At 40.7% G+C, this 11,484-nt stretch overlaps 1 long non-coding RNA gene across 1 annotated transcript; it reads right to left on the reverse strand.

Moving 5' to 3' along the window:
• Positions 1-237: 237 nt before the first annotated feature.
• On the reverse strand, positions 238-8,245 carry LOC122161699. Its single transcript, XR_006169252.1, has 3 exons — positions 1,448-8,245; positions 881-965; positions 238-690 (listed from the first exon to the last, which is right to left on the reverse strand). It is a non-coding gene; the product is annotated as an uncharacterized LOC122161699 (long non-coding RNA).
• Positions 8,246-11,484: the final 3,239 nt, after the last annotated feature.

An 11,484-nucleotide genomic window follows, 5' to 3' on the forward strand; every position in this document is an offset into this window, starting at 1 on the left:
AGATTATTACAAATATATTTTGTAATTTCAAGGACGGATTACCTATGGGTTGGATGCAAGGGTAAGTACGTTTTTATTATTGTTATTATTTTTAAAAGGGGCCATTCTTTGCTTTGAAGAAGTACAATAAAGTAGGTGGCATACACAGCAGTAACACACGTTTAATTTTCTCCAAGAAAAGAAAGCCAGGCTTTATTTTTGTTTGCAGCCATGAGAATAAATATAGAAATGAAAAGATTATAAAGTATAATAGTAATTTCATACAGTGTAAACTATAATTGCACTACAGTCGGCAGCCATCAAAAGTAATGTGAGAACCACCTGAAAAGACAATCTAAGCTGGCTAGGTAAACTTCCCAACTGGAATGGCAGCTGAAAAGAAATAAATCAGTATTCTTCATAAACACTGTGCTGCAGATGAACACCTCAGGTTCCCCTGCTTGTACCGCCATCCTGCTTGTTGGGCATCCACTTGGAGGAGGCACTGGAGTATTGTCAGTTCAGAAGCGATCTACAAGGGCCTGACAGGTCACCTAGATTTTGAATACCAGAGAAAAAATTCTTTACATGTTTAAAGTCTCCAGTAGCTGGATCCACGCTTCATTAGGCTGCTCCACTTCTTGTTCAACCACGTTTTGAAGTCATATAGCAGCTTTCACTCCAGAATCTCAGTGTTCCTTCAAACAGCATCTATGAGAGCAAGAATAAAATGCTAAAGAAGCCAATAGAGATTAAATTATTTCTGAAAAATCACTCAGCAAGCATTAACCAGAAAGAACTGAAGAAACAAGCACCCCATGCCAAGCCTGGTCTGTAAGCCAGACATTGAGCAGTTCTCATTGTTGTGCTCATGCTACTGGAACTACATCCCATTGCTTACCTGTCCATGGAATGGAAGCTCCACTATGTTGGATGAAGTGTTCAAGCAATGATTCTGTGTTTATTGTGATTCTGTAGAACTGAACCTACAAGGATATCAAAGGAAGAGAGGAAGGCCTTCAGTTATTTGCAGCATCATCAAGAGCAGTGACTCTACTCCAGTTATAGTTAGCAGCTACTTATTTTCAACAGCTCTAAGAAGCAGAAAGGAACCACAGAATGACTATAGGGATAGTCCCTTCAGATCTAAGGATGAAAAAGTGTAAACCAACGTTTTAATCTGTGATGTTTACTTCTGGGTTTTTTTGTGATTTTTTTTTTAATATTATTTTAAGAGCTATGAAAGATAAATTTTCTTCCTAAACTTCTTGTTTTCACTTTTTTGTTTGTATTTTTAAACATACATAATTTTTTTTTTTGGTCTTTGTTTTGATGTTTTCCAGACTGAGAAACAGGTGAGCTCAGGTCTCTGTCACACGATAGAATCCTTGGATATCTACAGGGCAGAAAGGCCAGAGAAGTGCTTCCTCTGCTACGGACACAAAGCACAGAAGTATCAGCCACGCACCTGAGTGCCACTTGAACGAGGATGAATTGTGTTCTGAGCCTGCATTGCTCAGCTGGAGCGATCACGGGCTGCTCTGCTTCCTCCCTCCATCCCAGTGCACAGAGAGTATCTGCACAGAGCAAGTCCAGTCCAGATGATGCAAACCAGGCTTCTGCAGTCTCCGTTTTCCCACCCTTGCTTAATGAGAATCCTTGCTTGTCAAAGCGATGAACCTACAGACTGAAAATGAATGCTGTTATTAGTGATTCCATTTACAATGCAAATGTCTCTCTTTCTAACTATGAATTAATGAAGAAAACAGGGTCACAAAGATGTAACTAAGGAAATCTTTCTGTCTTTGGATTTGCTAAATTTGCTCAGATATAAAAAGTGAATCTGCCCACCCAGCCCGCTTTTCCCTAATCTGTTCTAAGCAGAGCAGTAGCACAATGACAGAAAATAATATTGTCATTTAACATAACACTCAGCAAATGCAATCCAGTCAGAGCTGTGCAGTGTTTCATAAGCTTTAAATAGACTGAGCACTCCTTCCTTGTGAATTAGATATTGCAACCATTTTACAAAAAGGTAAATTGAGACATACAGGGATTAAGACCAGCAAGACTGATTTCTGTGGCTCAGCTGGTCTTCTTTTCAGAGACACCAAGAAAACATCTCTCTTCTTCTGTCAGTTTAAGTCATAGGCTCTGATTGATTGGTTTGCAGTTGGTTTATTAAGCTGGACGCCCACAACTTGTCATTGGTGATTGCTCAAGAAAAGGGGGAACTGTTGGAGTTAATCCAGAAAGGAAGCAGGTGAGACTCGAGACCAGAATCTTAGTTTCCACATATAACTACAAAGCCAATCTGGTTCCTAAAGTGACATTACCAAAAGGTTTGGAAGGCCCTCCACACTTAGAAAGAAAACAGATAAGCCAAGGAGAAAAATTAATACGCTTAAATTAAATACGGCAACAACAAATAAAACACCAGACTATTTGTTATATACCGTAGACTCTGTGGGAAAGCACTGCACCCATTATTTCTTATTATTGCTCCAGGAAAGAAATTCACAGGGAAGGCAAAAAAAATGAAGTTAGCAATGATTTTTCACTGTGAACATTTCTCCAGGGATGAGTTATAAAGGAAAAAAAAACGTAGCCTGAGAGAAGAGAGCTAGAAAGAAAGGATTATCTACATTTATGTATTTAGTGAGACACTTGCACCCACACTAATGCTGTTATAGGGAAACCATTAAACAGCACTTTTACACCTCTTTTTATTTTGTCTTAATGCATGGAAGAACCGTTTAGTCAAGAAGTAGTAAATTGAACTACGCGTTACTGCTAAAGCTGCAGTAGGTAGGAAGAGAGAATCCAATGTGATTCAGATTCCTTCCAGTTAGGATAAATGTCTGTTGTATGGGCTGATTACTGTAGTGGCTGCATGCACTAACTGCAGGACTCTCTCTCCACATGACTACCATACCCAGTTTTAAGTAAGACAACCTTACAGCCTGATCTTTTCTGGGGAAAGCTGAATGCCAAGGCTCCCTAAGCATCCGCTGTGTCACAGAGGACCAGTGACACTAACACGTACTCTGTGAATAAAAATGCATACAGAACAGACAGGTCTCAAAGAAAAGCAAGCAGATGGGCTGGCAGACAGCAATGAGGAGGTACAGCATAACAAGAAAATGAGAAGTTTTCAAACACGGAATGGTAGCGGAGGGAGATCAGGTAGAAAGGGTTGCAAATTGTTGATCTTAAAAGTGGTTCAGAAACATCATAGTCAAGAAGGATGACAGCATTTGGGTCAATAGTAGGCTTTAGATGAAAGGTAATACTACATGAAGCAATGCATCCTAACATCATACAGAAGAGTAGGTACTGAAATGCAGATAAGTAAATAGAAGAAAGGCTAGTGGAAATATAGAAGAAAGAAAGAATATTGAGTAAACATGCCATTCAGAGGGTGGAATAGCTAAAGATCCAACAAAAGTTAGTGCAGAATGAGGTTGCCTTTTAATAAGTTAGCACCAGCTGTTCAGTGGAGGATGGAGGGATTATGTTCATTATTTTATAAGTTCACTTGCCAAATCAAACCTTAGAATCATTGGCCAGAATTGTCAATTGCAAACAAGGATTATGGTAAATCTTTTGCAGAGGCACTGAAATGAAGCAGAAATGTATTTCCTGCCTCTCAAAATGTCCTAAAAAGTGATGGATCAGAAACCCTCAGTACCTACCGACCTAGAGCCTTCCCAGTTCAACATCAGTCTAATGCTGTATTAGAATGACTATTGTCAGTGTATCTTCAGGGTCTGCAAAGGACATGACTCAAACTTGAGCTCTTGGCCTGATGGTGCTGGCAAGGAGATCTGTCAGAGCCCCGTATCCAGATCTTCTGTGCACACTGACACTGGCTTCACTGTTTGTCCCCTCTGATCAACTCCCCTTGGGAGAGGTGAGGGGATGGCAACCATGGACTGCCTGTGTTGTAGATGGTAGGATTTCAGCCTGCTCAAACACATGGGTCCCGACTCGTGCCCAAGTTAGCTTATCAACAAAGCTTATGAGCTCCAACCAATCCCTTCATTAATATACATGCACAGTTTCCAAAACGCCCACATGTGCCTAGCTTAGAGTACTGACAGTGGAGGCTGGATTTGTGTGATATAATTGGATACAACACCGATAAAAGCTGTAGCCCTAAGTCATCAGGGTACACCAGTAAGTCAAAGAGAGGAAAGCACTCATTGGCTTAAGACTTGGCACATGTTCACTGCACCAGAGCTGGCAAAAAGTAAAGACTGAAAGATCCCTCGACAGTGTGTTCATTGACCTCATAGGCATCCTGTGAGGTTTGTTTGGGAAATATTGCATATTGAATTATTGATCATCTGACTAAGCAGAGATGGAAATAACTGATCTACTGCTGAAGTGAAAATAAAGAACAGGGAAAGAAAAAGAAGTGGTAAAATGTAGAAAAGTTGAGGTACGGACCACAAACACTACCTATATTAAAGGATATTCATGTTATTCTATGATAGAATAACAACATTATCCCTTCTGGCTCATGTTAATACTTTGGCTAAATCCTTTAAGTAGATTAGAAAGAATTATGGGACCTTCCTGGAGGAAAAAAACCTATAAACAGGTAGCGTGCATGCTTTCGTATAGATAGCTTCCAACAAAGTGCTGCCCTGGAACAGAAAGAAGGGAACAACCAGACGTTGGGATTCTTGAGGGGGTAATTAGTGAGAAAAACTAAGGTTTGAAATTTTATTTTTGTTTACATTTTGGGCTTCTCATAATTTCTCTGCTCAGCTGTTCCCTGTCACTCTGGACAAATTTCTAGACAAATTCTTTCACTCATAAAAGAGCAACCCCAAGTACTTAAGGAAGGATTGCAAAAACAAGCTTCATGCTGCTTAACTTCATCTCTTTATGTGGCTTAATGTGTTGGGTTTTTTTTTTACACTTATTGGGTTATATTCTAGCCAGGCTAAGCTGCTGAAGTCCCACTGAATCAATGAGGTGGTGCTAAATCCTCTGAAGGTTCCTCTGATTTTCACCCTCTAGCTGGTATTCTGACAAGCTAAACATATTACATTCCTCCACGCTTCTCTATTAATAAGAAAAGCTTCAAAATATAACTCAGATCACTCCTAGAATAACCTGCAGTAAATGTACAGCATCTGAATGTATACACACATCCTGAAGTTATTATAATTTTTTGTTAGGCTTTGTTTTGGCCCCTGGTTTTCTTCTGTTTTCCTCTTCAAGCAGTACTTCTCAGGCCGCATGCTTTTCTAACTGGAGTCTTTGCCCACCCCGAATGCACAGCAAAACTCCCCTCACAGAACAGCACACCCAGACAAAGCAACACATTGTTTAAAAATGCATGCACCCCTTGTTTGTGCACGCACACACACAAAAACACATCTGTGATTTCAAATTCATCAAGAAGAACTTCAAGGACATCCAGGGCAGACTGACACTGACCCAGCAGAAGTGAGGCCTGTGATAACTTTCCCTTTAATCTGGTTTTCTCCTGCAGTCACCTTTTGCTTCCTCTTTTCTATTGATACTGTTGTTATTATTCTGAAATGTTCCCAGGACCTCTCTGCTACACCCTGAAGCTTCTGTACTCATCAAGAAACAGACAAGCACCTCATCCTAAGGCACAAAACATAACTGAAAGAGCACAGACCATCAGCACATCACGGGGGAGGGGGGTGTGCACATACCCATAAAACTGATTAAACATGCTAACTTTGCAGAAGAACTGTTCACTAGCATTATACAGAAGAGATCCACTATCTGAAGTACTGTTTATTTAATTATTCTTTGGTATTTTCCATCTCCTGTATTCTTGTGTGGGTATTTATTGTTTATACCATTTTCCAGCAGCTTTTTCTCCAGATACTATGAAAGAAGAGCTGGGTTAGGACCTTAATCCCTTTAAAGATTGCAACTGTTTTCAGATTTAGCTGGATTAGAGTCATTCTACAAATTTTCCTGCAAAATATGCCATGCCTCTTATTGCTAGAACACGTATGAGCACTCCACGCCAGTCTGCCACTCACAGGACAAGCTTACAAAATGCACTTGCTGTGTACATGCATACCCAAGTGAGAGAAGGCAAATATCATTTCTCCTTTCTTTTTTTTCCTCTTGAAAAAGGGCAGTTCCCTGGAAATCTGCAGCAGTGTGCCACAGTTTCACGTGAAGAGATGATCTGAGATTGTGATATAAGTCAGTCACTTGATTGACAGCATGTGAAAAAGTGTTATTTTTCTCTTCCTCACCCTAATGAAATTCCTGTGAGATGAGTACGAGGAGCAGCAAGAATGATGATGCTGGGACCCAAAAATGAAGCCTGACTTTTTTGCATCTGTTCACATCATTTTAAAAGGGAAACACAGGTGAGTGCTTAAGCCATGCGTTGGTAATTCCCTCACACCTGAGGAACTGGATGGATGTACATTCAGAAATCCCATCTGTAAATCAACTGCAGGAGAGTAGCAAAGACCTGTGGCCAAACAGTAATAGAACCACACTGGGGGAAAGCCATCAGGGCATCAAGGCAAACTTGAATTCAGTCACACATACTTGAAGCTCAACTTCAGAAGGTTCCCTGTAGACACAAAATGTCTTCTCAGCCCTGTGTGAAGGCAGGACTTTATCCATGGGGTCAGCACACTTACTGGATGAGAAGGGCTTGTGCACTCACTTTGTTCCTGTGGTATTGTCTTGCTGGATCCTAGCATCCCATCTGACATGCTTCCTTTGCTGGTGAGGGAAATGCTTTTCTCACAGTGAGCAGGTTTGGCTCTAATTGTTCAAATGCCAAGGAGGTCTTTGGAGCACTGCCATATATTATGGGATATATTAGTTATTTTACACCTTACAGCCATTGAGCTGGAAGGACTAATGGGAGAAGTAACGGCCTGAAGGGATGAGGAGCAGTGTGAGTGGGTAGCAGATGAAGGGAAGAGAGTGGGCAAGCAAGCTTTTAGGGCATGTGGCATCCCACACCCATAAACGTGAGTAAAGGTTTAAGGTAACATTTTACGCCCAGTTGAAAATGTCCTTCCAACACGATACTCCAGTGTTTCCATTTTCAGTTTTACGGCTCATCCATCTGATCCTGAGAGCGCGTGGGAAGCAACATACAAATGGGAATAATAGAAATTAATTACTCTGTTAACACAAGTGGATGAAATGCAGGCCCTATTGAAATTAATATCAAAGCACTTTCACCAAGGGCAGGACTTCACTTACGGGATGTTCTGTGGCACAAAGCCAGCGTCAGTAGATCAGCATCGGGGCAGCTCCAAGCGGCTGTGCTGGCAGTGATGGAGTATGGGCACAGGCTCTTTTTTTCAGCTTCCTTATTCCTATTAACACATGCAAATGATGTGCATTTCTTTGTCCTTTTCGCTCCAGCAGCCTCAGTTAGCTCGCTGTTAACATAGATTTTATTTCATCTTCTGAATTGGAGGGGAAAAAAAGAATAACAAGCAGTGATGGAGGGATATGAAGAATAGCAAAGTAACAAAGCACAGGCACATATACTGAACCTACCTTATCGTTATAGTAAGAATCTGATTAGAAGTAGTGGACTAAAAAGTACAGCATGAAAGCATCCAAATAGCAGAGGGGTTTGTAAACTCATGAATAAGTTTGTCAGATAACTCTCTGCTGTGTTGCATTTTTAGCTGTATCCTTGTAAGTTCCAGAACAGTGGCCTTTGCATATTCCACAACTATGTTCTGAACATATTTATCAGACATATGCCATTCAGTGGTGGTTGTTAAATGCTCTATCCGTAAACCATTATGCTCTCCTATATTGAAGTTTCACTGCAACAGGCAGCTGTTTGACAGCGAATAAACTCCTGGGGACAGCAGCAAATCAAATTAAATATATCTCTACAGAGCTATCATAGGGGGTTGCGTGGCTTGATAGGCTGCATCAAGAGCAATAAGTACACAAAGGAAGAGCAAACCTGAGATAAATCAAGATAGACCAAATGAGCAAGCAGTCAGACAAATCATTATAGGCTCCCTGAAAGTCATTAGGAGTTCTACCATTCATTTCAATAGGAGCTGTATTTCAGCTGTCTGTCTGCACAGGAAGTTTTTAATCCTGTAAGAGTCAGAGAGATCATCTAATTGCTGTCCTCTTCCCACTCACTTTTATAAGCTTGGCTGTGGGAAACGATACTGCTAATAAATAAGCGTGCTGAGAAAAATACTTGTGCAACAACACAAATAATGAAGATTTGGTTCACTTTCTTTTGTGGCATTTGTTTTCCTCATATAAACTTTTAAACGACTTAAGAGTTTAATAGTGGCACTTCAGGAAGCACACAGTGCTTACATTCTTCAATATATCAAACCTTTCTTCAACATATTTTCTACCCCAAACCTCAATACTCCCTTTCTCAAACACTCCTTTCAACTTGGCCATACTCAAATCCTCAGTGTCATTTCCTTCTGAAAAAGTAATGATAAGTCCATGTATTAGTTAGAACGACCTTGTTCTGCTTTAGCAGCACGCAAACCTACATTATTCATTCTGTTGTTAACGCTCCTTCTCACCTAACAGTTCACAGGTTCCTGATTAAACAGTGTAACCATGGCCTACCACAATAGCCTGTTTTATTTTTATACTGTTTTTCTGAGTAACCTTATCTTAATCGGGTTCGTAACGAAATCCATGGAGAAATACAGCTGTGCTGCTCCTACTCACAAAGTAATTTCTCATACTCAAATGCTACCTTTGTTTTTCATGACTGCTTTGTCAAGCATCTCTCTACAGGCTGCCTGGAAAAAGGTAGGAGAGGAACAGTGGCCAACTGTTCATTGGTAACAACTTCTGAGCAAGAAAGGGCTCTGTAGCAGCTGTCCTGCTTCCCCCACAGCAGGGCTAACACCCAGTGACACGCAGCCCATGATGAAGTCTATCACTGTCATATTAAAAATAGGCTTTATATTATATATAAATATATTTATATGAAGCATGGAGCTTCAGATATTCAATATGGGGTTAAAGACCTCTAGTGTAATACGTATTTTGGACACAGAGCTATTTGAACTTTGGTTAGAACTCAAAAGGTGTTTGTTCCAATTAAAAGTTTATGCTTTTGCTGAAGCTGATCTCTTAACATGATTTTCAATTCTTTTTCTCTAGAGAAAATAATACTAAAATTGAATAACTGTTCCAGGGAAGTTTCCTCATCAAGAGGCTGAAGAATCAAACTACCATTATCTTAGTCCATTTCTTCTACTAAACCTTTGTACTTATTCCCACAGAAACCACAGGAGATGTGTTTTGTAGGTTGTGAAAGTCTAATCTAAAGTAAAAGCCTACAGTGAAATATAGAGAAAGGTTGTCTGATGCAAGAAGCACTTATCGCTTTCTTCTAACAGGGCTATGTGATAGCTCAGCATGTGCAAATAATCTGAATATCTGCAGCTAGGGCATTATTTGGTCTCTCATTACCTCTCCAGGACACAGTAGAACACAATTCCTGTGGAACTCCATACAAGTTGTACCATAGACACCTCTGTCAGGTGAGAAGAAAAATTGTGTAAGTTGATCATAAAACAAGCATAAGTGACAAAGTAACATCATTTCTATTGATTTGCTTTCAAAAGTGGGATGCAGCTGTGAAACTGTGATGCTTTTATTCGCTGCACCTAGCATCATATCAGCTGTCACGGCTTATTGAGGATGTGAGCTACCTAACCCAGGCACTGCATTCCTTTCTAGACACACAGAAACAGAAAGCACAGCATTAACACACAGAGCAAGGTGGGCATCCAGGCTGAGGAATGGGGCAGCTGGCAAACACACTGACAGAACTGGTGTTCTTAACCAGGCAGTCACACACACCATTGGTGTGGTGGGGCTCCCAGTAAGTGCTGCAGACAGGCATGTTTCTTTGAGGCATGAACAACACTGCATCTTGTAAGTATTTCATATCATTATTACTTTTCCCTATAGATTGCGTAGGGGCAGCCAAGAAAATAAGCGATGGTAGAACATGAAGCAGGCCCAGATTCCCATGTCAGCATTCTTCCTACCTATGCTTTTAAGGGCTTAAAGAAACTGATCGAAAGTCAAGTCCTACAGGCAGCACCACGTAACAATCCAGATAGCACATGTTTTGTGCTGCTGTTTTCAGCGTTACACTGTGACCCACAGTGACATCCATTTCAGCAGTACTGGTTAAAAACCTGCACTCAAAACCACTGCCTCCTGCCCTGTGCTGAAAATTGCACGCCACCCTGTTCCAATGGGAGAATACAGTTAGCACTGGGAGAGCAGCTGAAAAGGCAGTGTAAGGCACTAGTAGAAAGCTGCAACATTATCAAAACTTTTCTCCTTTTTAAATGTCTCAATTCAGAACTAAGCAATGGAAGAAGAGACACTTTTTAAGCTACTGCCCTTTTATTTATGCCATTTTCCCCCCTCTCCTAAGACGCACCTTTGCGTGTTATGTGACAGCCATCAATACCATTGCTCACAGCCTAAACACCTTTGATACCAATTAGAAAAAAAAAATAAAAATAGAGAAATCAGGAAAAGGCAAATGTATTTGTTAGCTTTTTATCTAAAGAGCAATTTACAGAAGGGAAAATTTACCAATGATTTCAGCCTTGACACTTCAAAGTGAAACTCTGTGCAGTGTAACATCTCTAATTTGTCTTAAAATATACTGAAATACATAACTGTAGCACCAGGAAGTATGACTTCAGGGACTGTGGTATTTCAGTTCCTAAAAGGACAGGCAGTTACCTCACCATTATGAGCATGCTTTTAAAAACTGGAGCAACACTTCTTGCACGTTGTGGGGGGTGAAGGAAGAAATTGGCCTTCTCTTGGCTTCCTGAGCTGTGAAGGCTCACTCTGTACAATCAAATCCTTCCCTAATGACATGCTTATTATCTTAAGAAGTAGTACAGATGGTGTGTATTTTTTCTCTCTTCAGCATTGTTCGTGCTAAAATCACTTTAGAAGCTGGAAAATGCAAGCACTGTTAGACACTCAAGAGCCAATGACCAATGAAAGAAAACTAATAGCAATTAACAGCTGGTGGCTTTTATGAGCAGGCGCTGTCCCACCTTCATCCTCAACCGATTTTTTTGCATTTGAAGCTGTACTACAAACTCAATACAGAAGTCACGGTAGGACTTCGGCCTCCCATTGCTAGCTTATCAATGTAACAGATGAAGTGACCTCAGAAAGCAAAACGCAACCAATAACCAAATCCATACACACGGCTGAGAAGGAAATAACTCTGCAGGTGCTACGGCTCTGATAGAGAACAGATGTCATATAACAAATGTGCCCATCCGTAATGGCACCTGTAAGATGCCAGTAATCGTTACCTATAACCTGCTGCTCGGCCCCACATCTCCAGCAACTTAGAACAGTTCCTGACTAAACCCAGCTGACTGCTAAAGCATGAAGCTGACCAGTAAGCCAGAGAAATGTGGCATATGCATAAGGTAAGGTAGAGATTCTCATGCATTTAAGGCA

Source organism: Centrocercus urophasianus, unplaced genomic scaffold, assembly GCF_019232065.1.
Source record: "Centrocercus urophasianus isolate 14NV4802_14NV808 unplaced genomic scaffold, USGS_Curo_1.0 seq_2, whole genome shotgun sequence".
Lineage (NCBI taxonomy): Eukaryota > Metazoa > Chordata > Aves > Galliformes > Phasianidae > Centrocercus > Centrocercus urophasianus.